Here is an 8,991-nt window from a genome sequence, read left to right as displayed (position 1 = left end):
CTGTTGTGTGTGTCTTTGTCTTGGAGAGGAGAAGTTGGAGAGAGGGAGCCTCAGGCCAAAGACCATATTAGCGGTAGACAGAACGGGTAATACTTAAGCATGTACTCTTGGCATGGGGTCAAGGCCTAGATGGGATGATTGGACTGGTAAAGACAAAAGACCCACTTTTAGGTCCAAACCTTTTTTTTTTTTTTTTTAAAGATTTTATTTATTTATTTGACAGACAGAGATCACAAGTAGGCAGAGAGCTCGATGCGGGGCTCGATACCAGAACCCCAGGATCATGACCTGAGCTGAAGGTAGAGTCTTTAAACCACTGAGCCACCCAGGTACCCCAGACCTTTTTTTTTTTTTTTTAAAGATTTTATTTTAGGGGTGCCTGCCTTTGGCTCAGGTCATGATCCCCAGAATCCTGGGATTGAGCCCTGCGTCAGCCTCCCTGATTGGTGGGGAGTCTGCTTCTCCTTCTGCCCCCACCCCACTCTTTCTCTCTAGCCCTTGTTCTCAAAACTGATTTTATATGAGAGGGAGAGTGTGTGCTCAAGCAGGGTGGGAGGGAGGGAGGGAGAGGAGTAAGCAGACCCCAGGCTGAGTGTGGACCCCCCTACACAAGGCTCCATCTCACCCCCCAGGGATCATGACCTGAGACAAAATCAAGTCAGTCACTGAACCCACCTAGCCACCCAGGTACCCCTCATTTTTTTTTTTTTTTAAAGATTTCATTTATTTCACAGCAGGAGAAGGAGAAATAGGCTCTCCACTGAGCAGGGAGCCTGGGTGATGCCGGGCTCGATCCCAGGACCCTGGAGTCTTGACTCGAGCTGAAGGCAGTCACTTAACCAACTGAGCCACCCAGGCACCTCCCTATTCTCTTTTAGAAAATTTTTATTTAATTTCTGCAGCCAACATGGGGCTCAAACTTAAGGCCTGAGATCAAGAGTCATGGGCTCTAATTGAGCCAGCCAGACACCCCCTAAAATTTCTTTTTTATTTTATTTATAATAAATATTTTATAATAATTTATAATAATTTATTTATAATAAATATTTTATTTATTTATTAGAGATCACAAGCAGGCAGAGAGGCAGGCAGAAAGAGGAGGAAGCAGGCTCCCCACTGAGCAGAGAGCCAGTTGTGGGGCTTGATCCCAGGACCCTGAGATCATGACTTGAGCTGAAGGCAGAGGCTTTAACCCACTGAGCCACCCAGGGGCCCGCCCCCCAAATTCTTTTTTTTTTTTTTAAAGATTTTTATTTATTTATTTGACAAATAGAGATCAGAAGTAGGCAGAGAGGCAGGCAGAGAGAGAGAGGTGGAAGCAGGCTCCCCACTGAGCAGGGAGCCCGATGTGAGTCTCGACCCCAGGACCCTGAAATCATGACCTGAGCCGAAGGCAGAGGCTTAACCCACTGAGCCACCCAGGTGCCCCCAAATTCTTAATTCAAAAAAGTATCAAAGGCACCTGGCCGGTTCAGTCAGTGGAATATGCGATTCTTGATCTTGGGGTTATGAGTTTGAGCCCCATGTTGGGTGTGGAGACTACTGAAAAATCTTTAAAAAAAAGGGGGTGTATTGTTTTTTTAAGATTTTATTTGACAGAGATCACAAGTAGGCAGAGAGGCAGTAGGAGAGAGGGGAAAGCAGGCTTCCTGATGAATGGGGAGCCCGATGTGGGGCTTGATCCCAGGACCTTGAGATCATGACTGGAGCTGAAGGCAGAGGCTTAACCCCACTGAGCCACCCAAGTGCCCCAGAGGGGGTGTATTTAAATATATTGTTGATTAAGATATTGATTTGATTTACCAATGACTAAATAAAAGAGGCTTTAATAAGACAGAAGATGGATCTCATGTAACTATCCAAGCTGGTCTGAAGTCATTCATGGACCCTGGTGCTTCTATCTTGTTACTCCCCTAGCTCCCAGCTCAGTGGTCTTCAAAACTGAGTGTCGGAGTGCCCAGGAGGGTTTTTTTAAACACAGATTGCCAGGCCCCAAGCGTATCTGATTCAGCAAAGCTTGGGTTGTCCTGAGAATTTGCCTTTCTCCCGAACTCCCAGGGGATGCTGCAGCTGCTAGTCTGGGGCCCACACCTTGGAAGCCATTATTCTAAGGTGTGTCTTCCTTGACCTCAGTTGAAGCTAAGTCACCACCACCACGACCTTATTACAGCAAGCAGGAATGGGGATGGAGATATGGGAGAGCAAGCCACCTCCTTTTAAGGACTTGAGCTGGGAGTTTTCCACATCTTTTCTGGGCCTTGCCTTGGAGGACAACGTAGCCACATGGTCTCACCTACCTGCAAGGGAGCCTGGGAAATGTAGTCTCCAGATGGGTGGCCATTTTTCTCAGCCAGAGCCTTGATGATCCTATTACCATAAAATGAAGGGAAAAATCAACTTTTGGGACTCTGGTCAGTAGAATAAAACCGGAAGGCTCAGCAAGCAAGGGTTAGGAATGTAGGGGCTTCTAGAGCAGCAGTTTTGTCTGGAGGCCTTGGGGTCCCCAAGACCTTTTCAGGTGATTTGCTAGGTTAAAATTATTTTCATAGTAACACTAAAATGTTATTTGCCACTGCCTTCTCCCCCAACAAATCTGGAGTTTTCCCGAGGTTATGTGATGTGTGATGACATATTACTCTAACAGCTAATGCACTTTGTGCTTGTGAATTCCTGCGATTTAAAAGATTTGCAATTTTAATTGCTAAAATTGTAAATATGGGTAGGTACAACCTGTGCAAACGAAAGTTCTTTGGGGTCGCTGGTATTTATTTAACAGTGTAAAGGGGTCCTGAGACCAAAAAAGTTTAAGAAGTGCTGTATTGGGATTTATTTCCCCTTAAATTCAAATCTTGATATTTTGGGCCACCCAAGTATTGTGAATTGGGGCTGAAATGCCACATGGACACTGACGGGTCTTTAGAGCTTCTCTGAGGCAGGTTTTCCTTTTTCCACCTAGCAACAAAACATCTTCACTTGCGACAATACTGTCACCTTGCGCATCTGGAAAACAGCAACCGTTAAAGAATCCTCCCAGACGTTTCCATTTCAGGAACTGGGAGAAGCACCCTTCCTCATGACTCCGAGGTGACCCATGGATGACCCCATGGTTTACCCAAGACAGGTCCACACACAAACACTTCAAATTACCTGCCCCCCAAAAGAGGGTGGGGGCAGATCCATCAGAACAAAAAGCTTGTTAACCAGGTCTAGGTTGAGTTGCTCCCCCTACTCCCTGGAATCTGGAACTTCGGTCCAGCCTCAGCCTGAGCCCTCCTCTACCTCTCCGTAATCCTAATAAAGTCTCTCCTTACCAAGTCTGAATTTTGTTTGACAAAAGTGAATTCACATAGTATAAGATTGACCATTTTATTTTTTTTTTTTAAGATTTTATTTATTTGACAGAGACCACAAGTAGGCAGAGAGGCAGGCGGGGGGGGGGGGGGGAGCAGGCTCTCCGCTGAGCAGAGAGCCTGATGCAGGGCTCCATCCCAGGACCCTGAGATCATGGCACTGCAAAGCCGAGCTGGGTGGCCTTGAACAGGTGTCTTTTTTTTTCTTTTCTTTTTACAGATTTTATTTATTTGACAAAGAGAGAGAGCACAAGCAGGGGGAGAGGCCAAGGGAGAGGAAGAAGCAGGCTCCCTGCAAAGCAGGGGAAGCCCGATATGGGACTCGATCCCAGGACTCTGGGATTGTGAGCTGAAGGCAGTGGCTTAACCAACTGAGCCACCCAGGCGCCCTTGAACAGGTGTCTTTGCCTCTCTGACCCCAGGTTCCTTACCTGGAAGGCAGGGATGGTGAGCACGAGACCTTTGAGGCAGCAAACACGGAGCAAGATCACAGTCTAGCCTGGGCGCTAACCTCTGTTCCATCATAAACTTTATTTGTGAGCCGGGGGAAAAAAATGAAACAGCAGGGTACCCATCGTAGCGTCCTGGCATTGATGGAAAAGATTCTAATCATCCTTTACAGACAGGAAGAGAGTAAAAAATATGCCGTACACGGTGGTATTTCCTGAAATGGTGTTAATGTGATATGATTTCTTACTATGCATCATGGTTAGAAAAGTCTGGAAGCCACAGGGAGAGTCTCGCACTGATTTCCAGACGCCTGCCTGAAGCACTCCTGAGAGCATCTCCCTCTCAGACGCGATCCCACTTCCCTCAGAGCAAACCTTCCCGGTCTCCGGGTGGCGCGGTGCTGGCGGGACTCGGCCGCCAGGTGGCGCTCGTGCACCGCCAAGAGTGGGTTCTGCTTAGTCCGACCGTCCAAACCCCCAGTCGTCAGGAATCCAGCTCCCGGAGCAGAGCACGGTGGGAGGGCTTGGACCGTCAGGAAGGGATGCGGCCTTCCTGAGCCTCACACCTCCGTTCATTCTGCAGTGTGCGTTGGACAGTCACCGCTCCCAGAGTTTGCATCCTGGAGGGGAAGACGGATGAGAACCCACAGTCACGACCCCGCCAGTACAAGGGCTCCTCCCCATCTAGAGCTTAGAGACAAGTGGAGCAGCCAGGAACAGCCCATCCTGCCCCCAGATGGCTGTGTGACCTTGGGCAGCTTGTTTAGCCTCTCTGTGCCTCAGTCTTCTCTACTGTAAAATGGGAAAAGTAGTGCCAATGGCACAGTGTTGTCACGGGCATGAAAGAAGTTAATATCTGTAAAACATTTAGAAGGGGCTTTGTATATTTGTAAACCAACTGTTATAAATTCCCATTTCTAAGAGAAACTGAGGACCAGAGAAGGTAATGAATTGCCAAAGTCACATTTCTGAGCTCTAGGAGGATCTCTGAGTTGGGTTCAGTGATTCTGGTTCCCAGCCCCGAGACTTTTCCTCTGCATTACACTTGCAGGGGTAAAAACCCAGCTCCCTTTGCATGGTGGAGGCCAGGCAGAATGAAATCCCCCAGGCGGGACCAGGGCCCAGCCCCAAGGGGGCTAGTAGTGGAGTCAAGTGTGGAACCAGAGCGAGATGCTGTGTGTGGGTCAGGGGAATAGCTCAGCAGGAGAACAAATCCCTTTCATATAATGACCTAATCCTACTTGTAATAACGCAGAAGAGGGGTGCCTGGGTGGTTCAGTAGGTTAAGCATCTGCCTTGGGCTGGGGTGATGACTCCAGGTCCTGGGATTGAGGCCCATGTTGGGCTCCCTGGTCAGCGGGGAGCCTGCTTCTCTTTCTCCCTCTGCTGCTCCCCCTGCTTGTGCTCTCTGTCAAATAAATAAAATCTAAAACAAAAACCCCAAAAAACGCAGAGGAAAAGTGAAGTGAACTGGCCAGCAGCAGTCATGGAGATGCCCTGCCTTCTCCGTACAGAATTGTGATGAACTCTGAAGCAAGGTTGGGCACGGCATCAACCCTCCCTCAAGAAAAGGGATCTAACAAGGCCAGAATAAACCAGCTGCTTGCAGGAACAGGTACCCCTAGGGCCCTATCTTCTGCATCTGCTGCTCCCTGGTCTTGCCCTTAATGTTCAACCATGACTTCACATGGAGCTCCCCATGGCCATCCGACCTAGCATCCTGGTCCCCCCACCCCGCTCCCCTCCATCCACGTCCTCCCCAGAACCTCAGAATGTGAGTTATTTGGAAACAGAGTCATCACAGATGTAATTGGTTCAGATGAGGTCCTACCGTGGTAGGGTGCATGATGCCTCCAATAGGATTGGTGTATTTACAACAAGAAAAAGAAACACAGAGGGGCACCTGGGTGGCTCAGTTGGTTAAGCGACTGCCTTCAGCTCAGGCCAAGATCCTGGAGTCCCAGGATTGAGTCCCACATCAAGCTCCCAGCTCCATGAGGAGTCTGCTTCTCCCTCTGACCCTCTCCCTTCTCATGCTCTCTCTCAAATAAATAAACAAAATTTTTAAAAAGAAAGAAACACAGAGACAGACATGTGGGGAGACACACCACGTGAAGACAGAATCAGGGAGGGCAGTGCTGATGCCATGAGCCAGGGTTTGCTGGCAACCACCAGAGGCAGGAAGGGGCGAAGAGGGATCCTACCCTGGAGCCTTCAGAGGGACCACGGCCCTGTCCCCACCGTGATTCCAGACTTCCAGCTTCCAGAATGGAGAGAGAATACATTTCTATTGACTTAACCCCCACAGTGGATGGTCCTTTGCAAGAATTTCTAAGAACATTTGTCTACTGAGAAAGGGAAAATGAGATCCTGGCCAGGTGGTGCTCTTCTCTTGTGGGACAGAAACAATCTCTCAGAACACAAACCACAGTCACGGTCACTCTTTGGCCTTAATAAGGTAAGACAAAACAAACAAACAAGTGTATTTCATAATTTTCTCTAAGTGCAGACAACAAACAGTCATTGTACAAACCCTGAAGGTACAAACATCCCTCTCTCTTGGCTAATAGGAGTGACCTCAGATTTGTTGTTGTTGTTGTTGTTGTTAAAGATTTTATTTATTTATTTGACAGAGGGCGACACAGCGAGAGAGGGAACACAAGTAGGAAGAGTGGGAGAGGGAGAAGCAGGCTTCCTGCTGAGCAGGGAGCCTGATGCGGGGCTGGATACCATGACCTTAAGATCATGACCTGAGCGGAAGGCAGATGCTTTACCGACTGAGCCAACCAGGCACTCCTCCTTCCTTATTTTAAAGAGTCCTGAATAGAAGGAGGGAAGAGCAGTGGGACCACTCTGTGGGCACTGCCGTTTGTGGTAGGCTAGGAAAAATGCCCCCCAAAGATACTCAGGTCCTAATCCCCGGAACCTGTAAATGTTGATTTTTTTTTTTTTTAAAGATTTATTTATTTATTTATTTGAGAGAGAGACAGTGAGAGAGCATGAGCGAGGAGAAGGTCAGAGAGAGAAGCAGACTCCCCGTGGAGCTGGGAGTCCCATGTGGGACTCGATCCTAGGACTCCAGGATCATGACCTGAGCCGAAGGCAGTCGTCCAACCAACTGAGCCACCCAGGCGTCCCTGATTTTTTTTTTTTTAAAGATTTTATTTATTTATTTGACAGAGACAAATTACAAGTACACTGAGAGGCAGGCAGAGAGAGAGAGAAGGAAGCAGGCTCCCTGCTGAGCAGAGAGCCCGATGCGGGACTCGATCCCAGGACCCTGAGATCATGACCTGAGCCGAAGGCAGCGGCTTAACCCACTGAGCCACCCAGACGCCCCTGTAAATGTTGATTTTTAGATGACAAAAAGGATTTTGCCAATGGGATTAAATTGAGCATTCTGAGGTGGGGAGATTACCCTGGGTGATCCTGGTAGGCCCCGAATGTAACTCCAAACACTTTTTTAAAAATCCCATTTTTAAACATCATTTGTTTTAGGCATAATGGTCAATGATTCATCAGTCGCATATAACACCCAGTGCCATTACAGCATGTGCCCTCCTTAGTGCCCATCCCCCACCCCAGGCATTCTTATAAGAGGGAAGCAAAGGGAGACTGGGACACAGAAGCGAAGGCCAGGGGACAGAAATGCAGCTCAAAGCAGAGTCCGAGAGAGAAGATGCCACACTGCTGGCTTTGAAGATGGAGGTGGGGGCCACGAGGCACGGAATGCAGTTCTACAAGCCAGGAGATGGATATTCTCCCGAAGCCTCTCGAGGGCCAGGGGGGTTAAACTTAAAGTCATGGCTAACACAAGACACATGTATTTACTTACAGTTCTAGAGTCCAAGAGTGAGTCTCACGATGCTGAAGTTAAGGTATTGGTAGGGTTGGTTCCTTCTAGAGGTTCTGGGGAGAATCTGTCCCTAGCTTCCAAGGTTCCTGGTGGCCGCCAGCATTCCTGGACTGACTATCTCTACAATCTTTCTTCTGCTGTCACATACCCTCCTGTCTATTCTGCTGTCAGATCTCCCTCTGCCTTCTTCTTACAAATTTGGGATCACCTTTGGGTTCCCCGTGGACGATCTTTCCATCCCAGGATCTTTTAGGTCCTGGTACCTGCAGAGTCCCCTTTGCCTTGCAAACTTGCATATTCCCAGCCTCTGGGGATTAGGATGTGGATGTCTTTGGGGGCCACCATTCTCTTAAATACACTGCCTTCTTGAATCTCCACCTGGGATCTGGCATTTTCTCTGATTCTGTCTGTGAGAGGGGAGAGAAAGAAACACTCTCTCACCCCACCCCTTCGCCACCCGCTTCATCTCTCCCTGGGGCAAAGTCACATCCAGTAGTCCCCAGAAATCTGGCCTCTGTGCTGTTCTGAGCCAGGCCTCAGCCCCCAGGAAACACAGCCGACGGTGGGAGGAGTCTCGGGAAGTCACGCACTGAACCCACCTGCAGGGCCCTAGCTGATGATGTATTGGAGCTCAATTGGTGAATTCACTTTCATGCCCTGACCCCACCTGGGGCAGCTCCAGGATTCCAGAGTTCAAGGGCTGTGAGGGGCTCAGGATTTGGCTCCCCCCGGTCCAGCTTGGCCTGACAGGGATTTTCAGGTGCAGAGGGACCCCTTCCAAGACTGGAAGAAATGCATCTCGTGTGCAGAACGAGCCAGAAGCTGGCGGCAGTCATGACTAGGCTTCCCTAATGAGTGAGCAGGCTCTGTGGGACCACTCTATATTTTCACTTTTAGAAGCACAATTTTCCTGCTTTTAGACACTTTAATGAGGCTCCCTTTGCCCCGGAATTAATGACCCAAATCCCTAATATGGTTCCCAAGATATACATGGTCTCTCTCAATATTAGCTTCTGAGGTTGGTTTCAAATACCCCAGCATGGGACGCCTGGGTGGCTTAGTCATTGAGCATCTGCCTTTGACTCAGGTCATGATCCCAGAGTCCTGAGATGGAGCCCCCTGTCAGGCTCCCTGCTCAGCAGGGAGTCTGCTTCTCCCTCTGCCCCTCCTCCCTGCTCTTTCGCTCTCTCTCAAATAAATAAATAATCTTTTTTTTTTTTTAAAGATTTTATTTATTTATTCGACAGACAGAAATCACAAGTAGGCAGAGAGGCAGGCAGAGAGAGCAGGGGAAGCAGGCTCCCTGCTGAGCAGAGAGCCCGATGCGGGGCTTGAT

Source organism: Mustela nivalis (genome assembly GCF_964662115.1).
Source record: "Mustela nivalis genome assembly, chromosome: 18".
In the NCBI taxonomy this organism is placed as follows: domain Eukaryota; kingdom Metazoa; phylum Chordata; class Mammalia; order Carnivora; family Mustelidae; genus Mustela; species Mustela nivalis.
This window is presented reverse-complemented; position numbering follows the sequence as displayed.